The 9,952-nt window shown below is 36.5% G+C and overlaps 1 pseudogene; it reads left to right on the forward strand.

The window, feature by feature from the left end:
* Window positions 1-4,068: 4,068 nt before the first annotated feature.
* Window positions 4,069-6,090, forward strand: LOC123241942 (annotated as a pseudogene).
* Window positions 6,091-9,952: the final 3,862 nt, after the last annotated feature.

Below are 9,952 nucleotides of genomic sequence, written 5' to 3' on the forward strand. Positions count from 1 at the left end.
AAAGAAAGAAAGAAAGAAAGAAAGAAAGAAAGAAAGAAAGAAAGAAAGAAAGAAAGAAAAAAGAAGAAAGAAAGGAGAAGAAGAAGAAGATGATGATGATGATGATGATGATGATGATGATAATGATGATAAGGAGAAAAAAGAAAAGAAGTGAACCAATATCCAACTGCAAAGTTTCATTTTGGCATGAGTACATGTAAGAGCTGATAACTCAGGCTAGTGGAATGCAAGCTTTGGTAAATTTTATCAAATCCAGTAGACTTTAGTTATGGGTTTTGATACAGACCATTTTACATGAACTCAACAGATTCAGATATATGGGATTAGCAATCAAATAAAAACTAAAGCAGAAAAATGCGTCAAATAAACATTTTTAATTACATACTATATCTGAGCCAATTTCTCGAGTGGTTCGGAGTCTTGAACAATTCTCCCTATCATATTCATTCTATCTCTGAGAAACATTAGTGTGAGTCATTGCATTGTTTTATGCCAAACATTAGCTCCCACATCAGGCTTTGTCTTAAGATCTCATTTGTAACAAGACCTGTCTGTCTCAAAGCAGGGGTTTTCTTTGTTTCATTAACATCATCTAGTTATTCATAATGGCCCCAGATTACAAGAGTTGTAATGCTAGTAGCTCTAATAAGTCTAAGAAAAGTCATAAAATGCCTAGATATATTCATATAAGAAATACTTATTAAATAATGATATTCACTATTGTGCATGATTTTCAACCGAGGCAAAGAATCATGGAACTTATCAGTCCTGTAAAGTGAGATTTTACTGTATTCTGTCATACAAAGCACTAGCCTAGCTAGTTCAAAGAAACCTATCACCAAAAGATTGGCCAACAGCTGATGAATTTTGGGGAGGGAGCCAAGCTGCTTTCTAAGAGGTAGTTGAGTGGTGAGCTCTGTTGTTGGATGAAGTACCCACTTGCCCCCTGTTCACCCACATAAATCAAGTATTGATTTATTAGTAATAAATAAGCATTTATTAAGTTCCTACTATATGCCAAGCATGCATGAGGTGCATAAATACAAAAACAGAAATGAAACAACCCTTTATATCAAGGAAATTACATGGCACATGGGATACGGTATAAATAGGTCTATACAAAATAAAAACCAAATTGAGGGACACTAGGAGCTAAGGGGATGGTCAGAAAAGCTTTCATGTAGAAGGTGAAGCTTGAACCAAGTTGTGAAAGTGAAGAGTGCATTTTAGGCATGGAATATAGACATTTCAAAGGCATGGAGAAGGGAGATGGAGAGTCTTGTGTGAGGAAAACAAGAAGGCTATTTTGGCTAGACCATAAAGGAAATGAAGTAATGAACAATAAGCCTGGAAAGGTAGATTAGGGCCAGCTTGTGGAGGACTTTATAGGCTAAATTGCATAGTCTATACTTGATACTAGAAACAGTAAGGAACCCCGAAAGTTTATTGATTCCACAACCACTTTTCTTTCTATTACATCAAAATGTTGCCCATGTGTGTATGTATGTATGCATGTGTGTATTTGCATACATATGCATGTATAAATATTTTGTTTTCCAATGCCCTCACCAAAGATTCTTTAAGTTCTTAATTTTCCTCATAACTCCCCACCATGCTAAGTACAGTGTTCTGTGGTAGCTGAGAAAATTCAATAAAAGTGGACATAATGGTTGCAAAGGAGTCGCAGAACACAAGCAGTTTCCAGCTTTATGAGAATTACTCTGTCTCACACCAGGAGGGGAAACAAAGGAAAACCTGTAAAAGTCAACATTTGGTCAGCCCTTGACTAGAAGCTGCTTTCTAAGTGTTGGTCATTAGTACTAAGTGCCTGAAGCTGTCTGCTTTCTTGAGTTTCAAATACCAACCATGAGTTCTTTTTATCCTCAATATAAATTTGAGATGCAAACACTATTTTCATCATACTAACCAATATCTTCTTTACAATATATTCTCTCCTACTAAGGACCCCAAGAAACGTGCCTTAGGAAGACTATTCCATTCTATTAGCTTGCTCTTTTAAAAGGTAGGGCTTTTTTGTTTGTTTCTTTGTTTTTGTTTTGTTTTTAGTGAGGGCCTTTGGAATTTATTCCTTCTTATGTTTCAGAATACCAAAACACCCTATTTAAAGTTATTCATCCAAATTAATTTTCAATTAATTATTTTCCCTAAATTATGGTAACTCATAAGAGATAGTAAAGAAACTTTCTGCAAAATCCAGGCTTTGTAGGCTCTTTTAGTTAAAGCAATAAATGCATCCTCTCATGACTAGTCAGGAGATTTTAATGGAAAATACAGGAGTTCATCTTTTTTCCTGGAGTCAACAAGGAACCACTGGACATCACTGAATAGGCGAAGGGAGGGATCATCCTAAAGTTTAGTAAAAACTACTTTGCCAGCTTTTTAGAGAATGGATTAGAAACAGAGATCTGTCACCCACTGCAATAATTCATATGGCAGCCTGGACTCGGGTGTTGGCTGTGTAATATACTCTATATTCAAACACAGTGTTAGTAAGATAGAATCAATGAGATTTGACAACTAATTGGAAATGAGGGATAAGTGACAGTGAGGAAACAAAGATGACATTGAAGGTGTAGGCAAGAGTGGCAAATGATAGTATCCTCACCAAAAATTTAAAAAATTTTGGAAAAGAGATGAGTTTGAGCACAAAGATAATATAATAACTTCAGTGCAGTTCCAAGTGAAATCAATCATTTCTTCTCAATTTGTATAACTCATTTTATCCTGCTCTGAATGGAAAAAGGGAAAGTCTCTTATTTATTGGTCATTAAACCATTGAGCATTGAAACATAGAGTTTACCTTCCAAGGAGTGTAAGCAAAAGGTGGGGGGAACAAGGGAAAGGAATAGATTTTCCCAATAGTGCCTGTAGTTGTCTGGATTGAGAGAATGTCATAACTATTATCAGTGCCAAAAAGAAAAAGGCTGGAATTTTTGCCCTGTGGTAGAGAGTGTAGAATTGGGAGAGTTCTGGACCAATAACAGGTGAAACGTGTGTGAATATATTGGAGTCAAGTCCTTATGATTGGTTAGCATCGGAGAGTGGAATGCAACCCAACTTTCTATCCTCTGAATAATTGTTTACATAATCCTTCTCTAAGAGGATGGGTCTCTCACTTCGGAAGTTGCTAAGCAAAGACCTATATGAGATTTGAGAGAGAGGGAAAGTCAAGACAAACTGAGACTTGTTCCTTCTTCTGATTTATGATTTGTATTCATTTCTGAAACTATCTTTGCCTCTCCTCTCTCTTTCATCTCTCATTTTCAGTCAGTTACTTTCACCAGTTGATCCTGCCCTGGTAGAATCTCTTAAATCTGCCTCCTCTTTAATATTCCTTAAAAACAACAGCTTTCACCTTTCCAATGGGATATGACAGTAATCTCTGTCCTTTTTTTTCTTTGGATCCTAAAAATGAGCTATAATTGGATGTAATCTCTGGTGACATTCCTCTTCATACATTTTAATAATAATTGAAAATGTATAAGTTCAATTCAATATAAAATGTATTTGTTTCATCCTATGTGCAAGATAGTATACTAGATTCTGGGGAAGGAAAAATGAAAAAAGATACCAGTGCCTGTCCTTGGAGAGTTTACAGTCTAAGAGGGGATATGAAACCATGCTATGGCCATTATACAAGGTATAAATAGAATACTTTCAAGCATTCCTGATGAAAAGACTAGAACTGAATACAAAATTTTACTTTTAAATACAAGACTCAAGAGAAGCATAAAAATTCACATTACTAGACATTGATTCTTCATGCTGTGGAATTTTGGGCCCAGGACTGAAATTGAGGGGCACTGTTAAAAGATTCCCAGTTACTTCCCACCCTTTGAAAATTCAGAAAATACCTTTCAGACTCTGGATAGTCATGTATCATAACTAAAATTTTGCTCGAATGCTTACATTTTTATGTTTGCTATCCTGAATCTCTCTTACTAGTATTTGGAATTTTTTTTAAGTGAAAGGTGGAGGCTTGAACTTCCTACCAACCAGCATAATTAGGATTAGCTTTGCCTTAATAGCTTGTCATTGGATTCTGAAATGGCTAACAAGTTCATTTCCATCCAGAGTAATGAATATCCACAATTTTGTATGTGTGAAATTAGGCCATAGTTCACTCTAAAATCCACATATGGTGAGGCCACAACAGTGGACTTCTATGACCTCCACCTAACAAGAATTCCCAACAACCTTTCAGGTGACTCTCAAGTTCTCTCACTGAGAAACAACCTTAAAAAGACAACCAATGAAGTCAAGCAGCTTTTCAACTTGACAAGGGTTGGATTTTTTACAGAATAACTTCTCAAGGATACAGGAATTGGACCAGCCAATCTCACCCAACTCACTACCCTCCATTTGGAGGAAAATCAAATCAGATTTAACTGATTACTGTCTGCATGAACTCAGCAACTTGCAAAAATTCTACATAAACTAAGATCAGATCAGCAACATTTCTGCTAACAACTTTTCAAGGTTGAAGCTCCACCTCAATTCCAACAAATTGAAAGTGATTGATGGTCACTGGTTTGATTTGACACCTAACCTGGGCATTCCAATGACTGGGGAAAATCCAGTGTTTGACATTTTTTATATGAACTTTAAACCTCTTTCAAATTTATGCAATTTGGTTTTGACAGGAATATATCTCACCAACATCCGTGGAAATGTCTTAGTAAATTTGGACAGCCTTATGAATCTTTCTTCTAATTATAATAAATTGATCACTGTCTCTCAGCTCATATTTCAAACTCAAAATTCCTATACGTCAACAAAAACCCAATTTACAAAATCCAAGAAGGGGATTCAGAAATATGCTACAGAAATATGCTACAGTTAAGCAAATAAACAAACTTGACATCAACATGAAGGGAGAATGGTATCAATGGATTATGATGTCCTGGACAATCTTGCTGAGTGTATAAAACTTGAAACAACCAATAACCACATTTTTTTCTTACATTTACCATTTAGTTTGTTTTGTAATCAACAATAATGCCTTAAATGCCATTTACCAAAAAACAGTGTAATATATTTCTAACTTGTGTGAGATTAGCATTCTTGGCAATACTCTGAGGTATGATTGTGTCATCCACTGGATTAAATCCAATAATACCAATATCCAATTTATGGAACCCATGTGCAAGTTTTGTGCCTTGCCACCTGAACATTGCGAGCAGCATTCATTTAGGACTCAGGTGAACAGTGCCTCCCTATGATTTCTTAAGACACATTTCCAAGTCATTTGAACATGGACATTGATACATGACAGTATTCCTAGACTGTTGAGCCATGGCAGAACTTGGGCCTAAATCTTACTGTGTAATTCTACTTGGAAACAAAATAGTGTTAGAAACTCTTTCTGGCAAGTAGGAGCTGAATAATGAAGACACTTTGGAAATCAATAGCATACAGATGAAAGGCTCAGGGATACACTTCTGTTGCCCAAAATATAGGAGGCATGAGTAGCTACCAAAAGAGTCAATGGAATCCTTTTGGATGATACTAAGGTGGAGAAAATCCATGTCAAACAGACAGAATCTCATTCCATCTTAATCTCCTGGAAGGTTAATTCCAGTGTCAGGACTTTAGATTTTAAATAAGTCATCTGCCATCATGAAAATCAACCATATCATATATGCTGCCATGGTCCTAGATGACATTTATGAATACAATTTGACATACCTTCATCCACCCATTGATTATGAAGTATGTCCCACATTATCCAACATCCATCAACAGACTCAAAAATTATGTGTTAAAGTCACCACAAAGAATGCTACTTTTTTGTACTTTGACATTTCAGATCACAAAACCAGCACTGTCCTGGCAGCACTCATGAGGTCAATATGTGAAGTGATACTCCACTGTAATTTATGTAGCCAAAGGGCTTAAGAGAAAAAACTACAACCATTTATTTTAAAATATATGCAATAAACTTGGATTCCCTTGAGTGATCTTTATCCTTTTGGGGATGGTGATAGAGAAAAAGAAATATATGGTTCTGCAAAAACCAAGACAACTCAAGTTTATATATCCAAAAACTATTGCTTAAGACTCCACTAAAGTTGTAATCCAATATGCCATCATGGTGCAGAAAAAACCCTGAGCTTCCTAAGGCTTTGCCACTAGATCGATAATCTTGGCAGGTTGTATCAGATTGGAAACATTCTGTATACAAGCTGGATAAATATTGGATTGTTCCTGTTGGATTGAGCAAGTTAGCTAAATTCATAAAGGCTCATTATCGAGACCATCATGGCCACTCAATAATGAATTGAGAGTGAGGGGGAGCACAGTAATGCATTCAAATAGTTTACTATGTCATAGCTACTCTGTAACCTTGACTGGTGAAGGGAGGATGACCTTGGATAAATTCATTCATCATCAAAATATTATTCTGTGTGCCAAAGAGTGTCCTAGAATTCCTAGGATCTTTCCATAGTTTCAACAGGTTTCCTTCAGAGACTCCTACAACTCCTGAGTTTTCTCTCTGTTGTACATTGCCTGGAGGTCACATTCAAAGGAGAAAATTCCACTTAAAATACAGAAGTAGGCCTAAGGATCTTCATTTAAATGCAAAATGGGTCTTGAGAAGAAAGCACTTGGGAACCACTGTTTAAAAGGATGGTTCTTTTATGCTGTTTTTATGATGTTGGTTATGTCTGTTTATTGTGCTGTCCCTGAAGGACTTAGATCTGGGTGTTTAATTGTCACCATAGTACATGCTATCATTTTCTATGTGTTCATTGTCTTGATTTAATCATGGAGCTGCTTGTTAAATTTCCCAATAGAATAACAAATTCATTCTTCTCTCTCTGTCTCTCTGTCTGTCTCTGCCTGTCTGTCTGTCTCTCTCTCTCAGTAGAAATGTACTGTTCTCCTTGCGATGGAGACCCTATATGTCTTTTGTAACTGGCACTAGAACCTACATTTGACAGTTTAGCCAAAAATTCCAGTCACATACTCCCAGGATGTCCAAGATTTCCTGGATAGATGAATATATTTATTTACTAAATTATTTATTCCAGATATTTCATCTTTGGGGTTGCTACTTTTGGAAATCTTTCTCATTTACTTATAGATCAACAATCTGAAGGACTTGAACTCCAGGTCCCCAACCATGCATATCCAGTGCCAACTTAAGGCAAACAGGACCTTGCCCTCAGGCTCTGACATCTGGAGGGCATGCTGTTGACTCAGAATTCTCCAGTAGCCTCTGCTACTATCTATGTAGCACTACTGAAGGGGTAAGGAGGGGTGTTTAGGGACACCTAACATCTCTGGTGTGAGAGCTTGCCAACTCCTTTACAGAGCTGCCACTCCACATTTGGTGTCTACCTTTCACCCAGTTCTCACCTATAGCTCCATGAAACTACAGTATGCTCAGTAACCATACCCCAATAATAATGTCTCAGCAGCTGACTAAACCAGATTGAGGATAACTAACAGTCTTCGAACCTTTGGTGAGTTAGGAGGGATGTCTACCTCAAGCATGTGAAGATTCCTCCCCACCCCCAGCAGAAAGGGAAGATGAGAACAATTTGTTCCAATAGCCGTGAAGGCAATTGAAACAGGCTCTGTGGAACATTTAGAGCTTGGTAAGACATTGATGAAGCCAAGGTACTCCACTGCATCCCAGTCTATCACCAGTTACCTTGACTGTTGTCTTGCCCTTGAACTTTAATGACTCTGGAAGAGAGAATGAGTCTGATGACTTTGTGCAACTCTACCTCACTTAAATCCAATTGACATGGAAGTCATCACCCCAGGCTGTCATTGGTCCTCTTCAAATGAAGATAAACACTACTAAACCTGGGCATCCAATTCTACAATGGCATCATTATGATACCCCCTCCTCCAGGATATTTCTGCCCCCTGACCTCTCCAGACATAACTATACACACCATCAAATGCTCCTTTGAATTCAAATTGTTTTAACTCAAATTTTAAAAAATCCATAGTTATGTCTCTATATACAGAACATTTTCACAAAAACAGCAATCTGACCACAAATTGCACATAAAGTATAAAAAAATCAGGCATCCATCTCTATGCTCTGTAACTTGAGGTTCCTGGGATATAGACCAAGATCTCATGGCTTTTCCTGTGGTATCATATTGCCGGTTCATAACTTGGTAAGAGACATTTTGAACAGGGGATTAGAGGTTAGCATGCTGAGCTACTGCCCTGTTTCCAGCACCTTCTTATTGCTAAGGCTACAATGAATGTCATTTTTTTAACCTCAGTTTTTAAGATTTTTGTTGATGTCTTTGTTGTTTTGTTTTGTTTTTTAGTGAGAATGAGATTATATAAAGGATTATTTGCATTAATGGCCATTCAGGGTCTTCCAGTGCTCAGACTAGTGGTATTATATGGTAAAATTCTCATAAAAGGAAACCTGAGAAAAATCATTAAAATATATATTAAACTACATGTCATCAGACTACTCATATTATAATGCCCCTGTTGCATCCCTGTACTGCATAACATAAGCCATGATGAGTCATAAGGTTAGGGAAATAGAATTGGAGAGGAAAGGAAAGGAAATAAGGACCATAAAATATAGTCTTCCTTTAAAATTCAATCTTCAAAAAATTCTTAAAAATTCAATCTTCTCTCAAATTAGGGGGCACCAATCTTTTTATGGAGAGGCCTGAAGTGATCACAGCAATAAAGTGATTGTCGCTATACTTGGAATATTAATCTAAAGGTCCCACTTTGTACATCTTTTATCACTAAAAAAATTAAACTTCACTTAGAGCTAAGAGTAATCTGTGAAAAAATGTTTTAAAATATACATCTGCTAATGTTATTTCCCTCTTTTTAAGAATATTTTTTGGAGAAAATACTATTTTAGGGAAATCTACCTATGTGTTTGTGAGACAGAATGAGGGAGGAATTTGTGGTTGACTAAAAGGTGGTTTGTACATTTAAAATTTCCTTTCCTTTCAAGTCTTGGGTTTGGGATTGAGGCATTTTTGAATCAGGAAACTGCCAGAAACCTAGGACATTTTTCCCATCTCTTTCATAAACCATAAAGCACTATAAAAGTCAGAGTTGTAATTCATAAGATTGGAAGGGCACTGGCAGACTGAAATCTTCTATCACAGAACTGCAAGTTCAGAATTGGGAGATATCTCAGTAACTAGTCCAACTAATATATCTAGAATATATCCGAGCAACAGTCATCTAGATAGAAGTAAAAAACGATTAGAGATGGGAGCAATCATTTCTATTTCAAAGGCTACAAAAAAGAATACATGGATGGGAAATCATGCATTCAACTTGACTTTCTCAAACTCTGTCTATCCACCATTTAATACGGTGTCTGGCATAAAGTAGGTACTTAATAAATGTTGATTGATTGATTGTCAAAGGAGGGGAGGAGGAAGGTAAGAAAAGAGTAATAATATTGTTAGCTAACAGAGAGTCAGATATTACAGAGAATGGGCCCATCTAATCAGTCATGTTACATATTACTTCTAATCTCTATTTTTTTCCTTTTATGAATATTCTAATACTATGAACCTAGTGCCCAGAGGTAGCATTGATTAGTAAGTGGATAGAGAGATGAACTCAAAGCCAGGAAGTCTTGCCTCTGACACATATTGATTGAGTGACTGAGCAAATCACTAAACCTCTCTTAATGCTCTAGGAAAGTCTCTAAGATTTTATATTATAGAAAAGGTGCCAAGCTGCATTGATAGAAAGGATTTCTCAACCTGGGAATTCTCTATACCAATGAAATCACAAGTCTAGTCCACTCACTCAACCCCATAGGCCTAATTCATATTAATCCTTATAATAAGACAGTGTTACAGACCCAGAATCTCAAGTCCAAGGTCTCTTTAGGTTACTTATAATACTTCATTCCTATAATATCCTTTTGTTAAACAAAATTTATAAAGGCATTTACAAATCCCAG

The sequence above is a fragment of the Gracilinanus agilis genome, chromosome 3 (assembly GCF_016433145.1).
Source record: "Gracilinanus agilis isolate LMUSP501 chromosome 3, AgileGrace, whole genome shotgun sequence".
Taxonomy (NCBI): Eukaryota; Metazoa; Chordata; class Mammalia; order Didelphimorphia; family Didelphidae; genus Gracilinanus; species Gracilinanus agilis.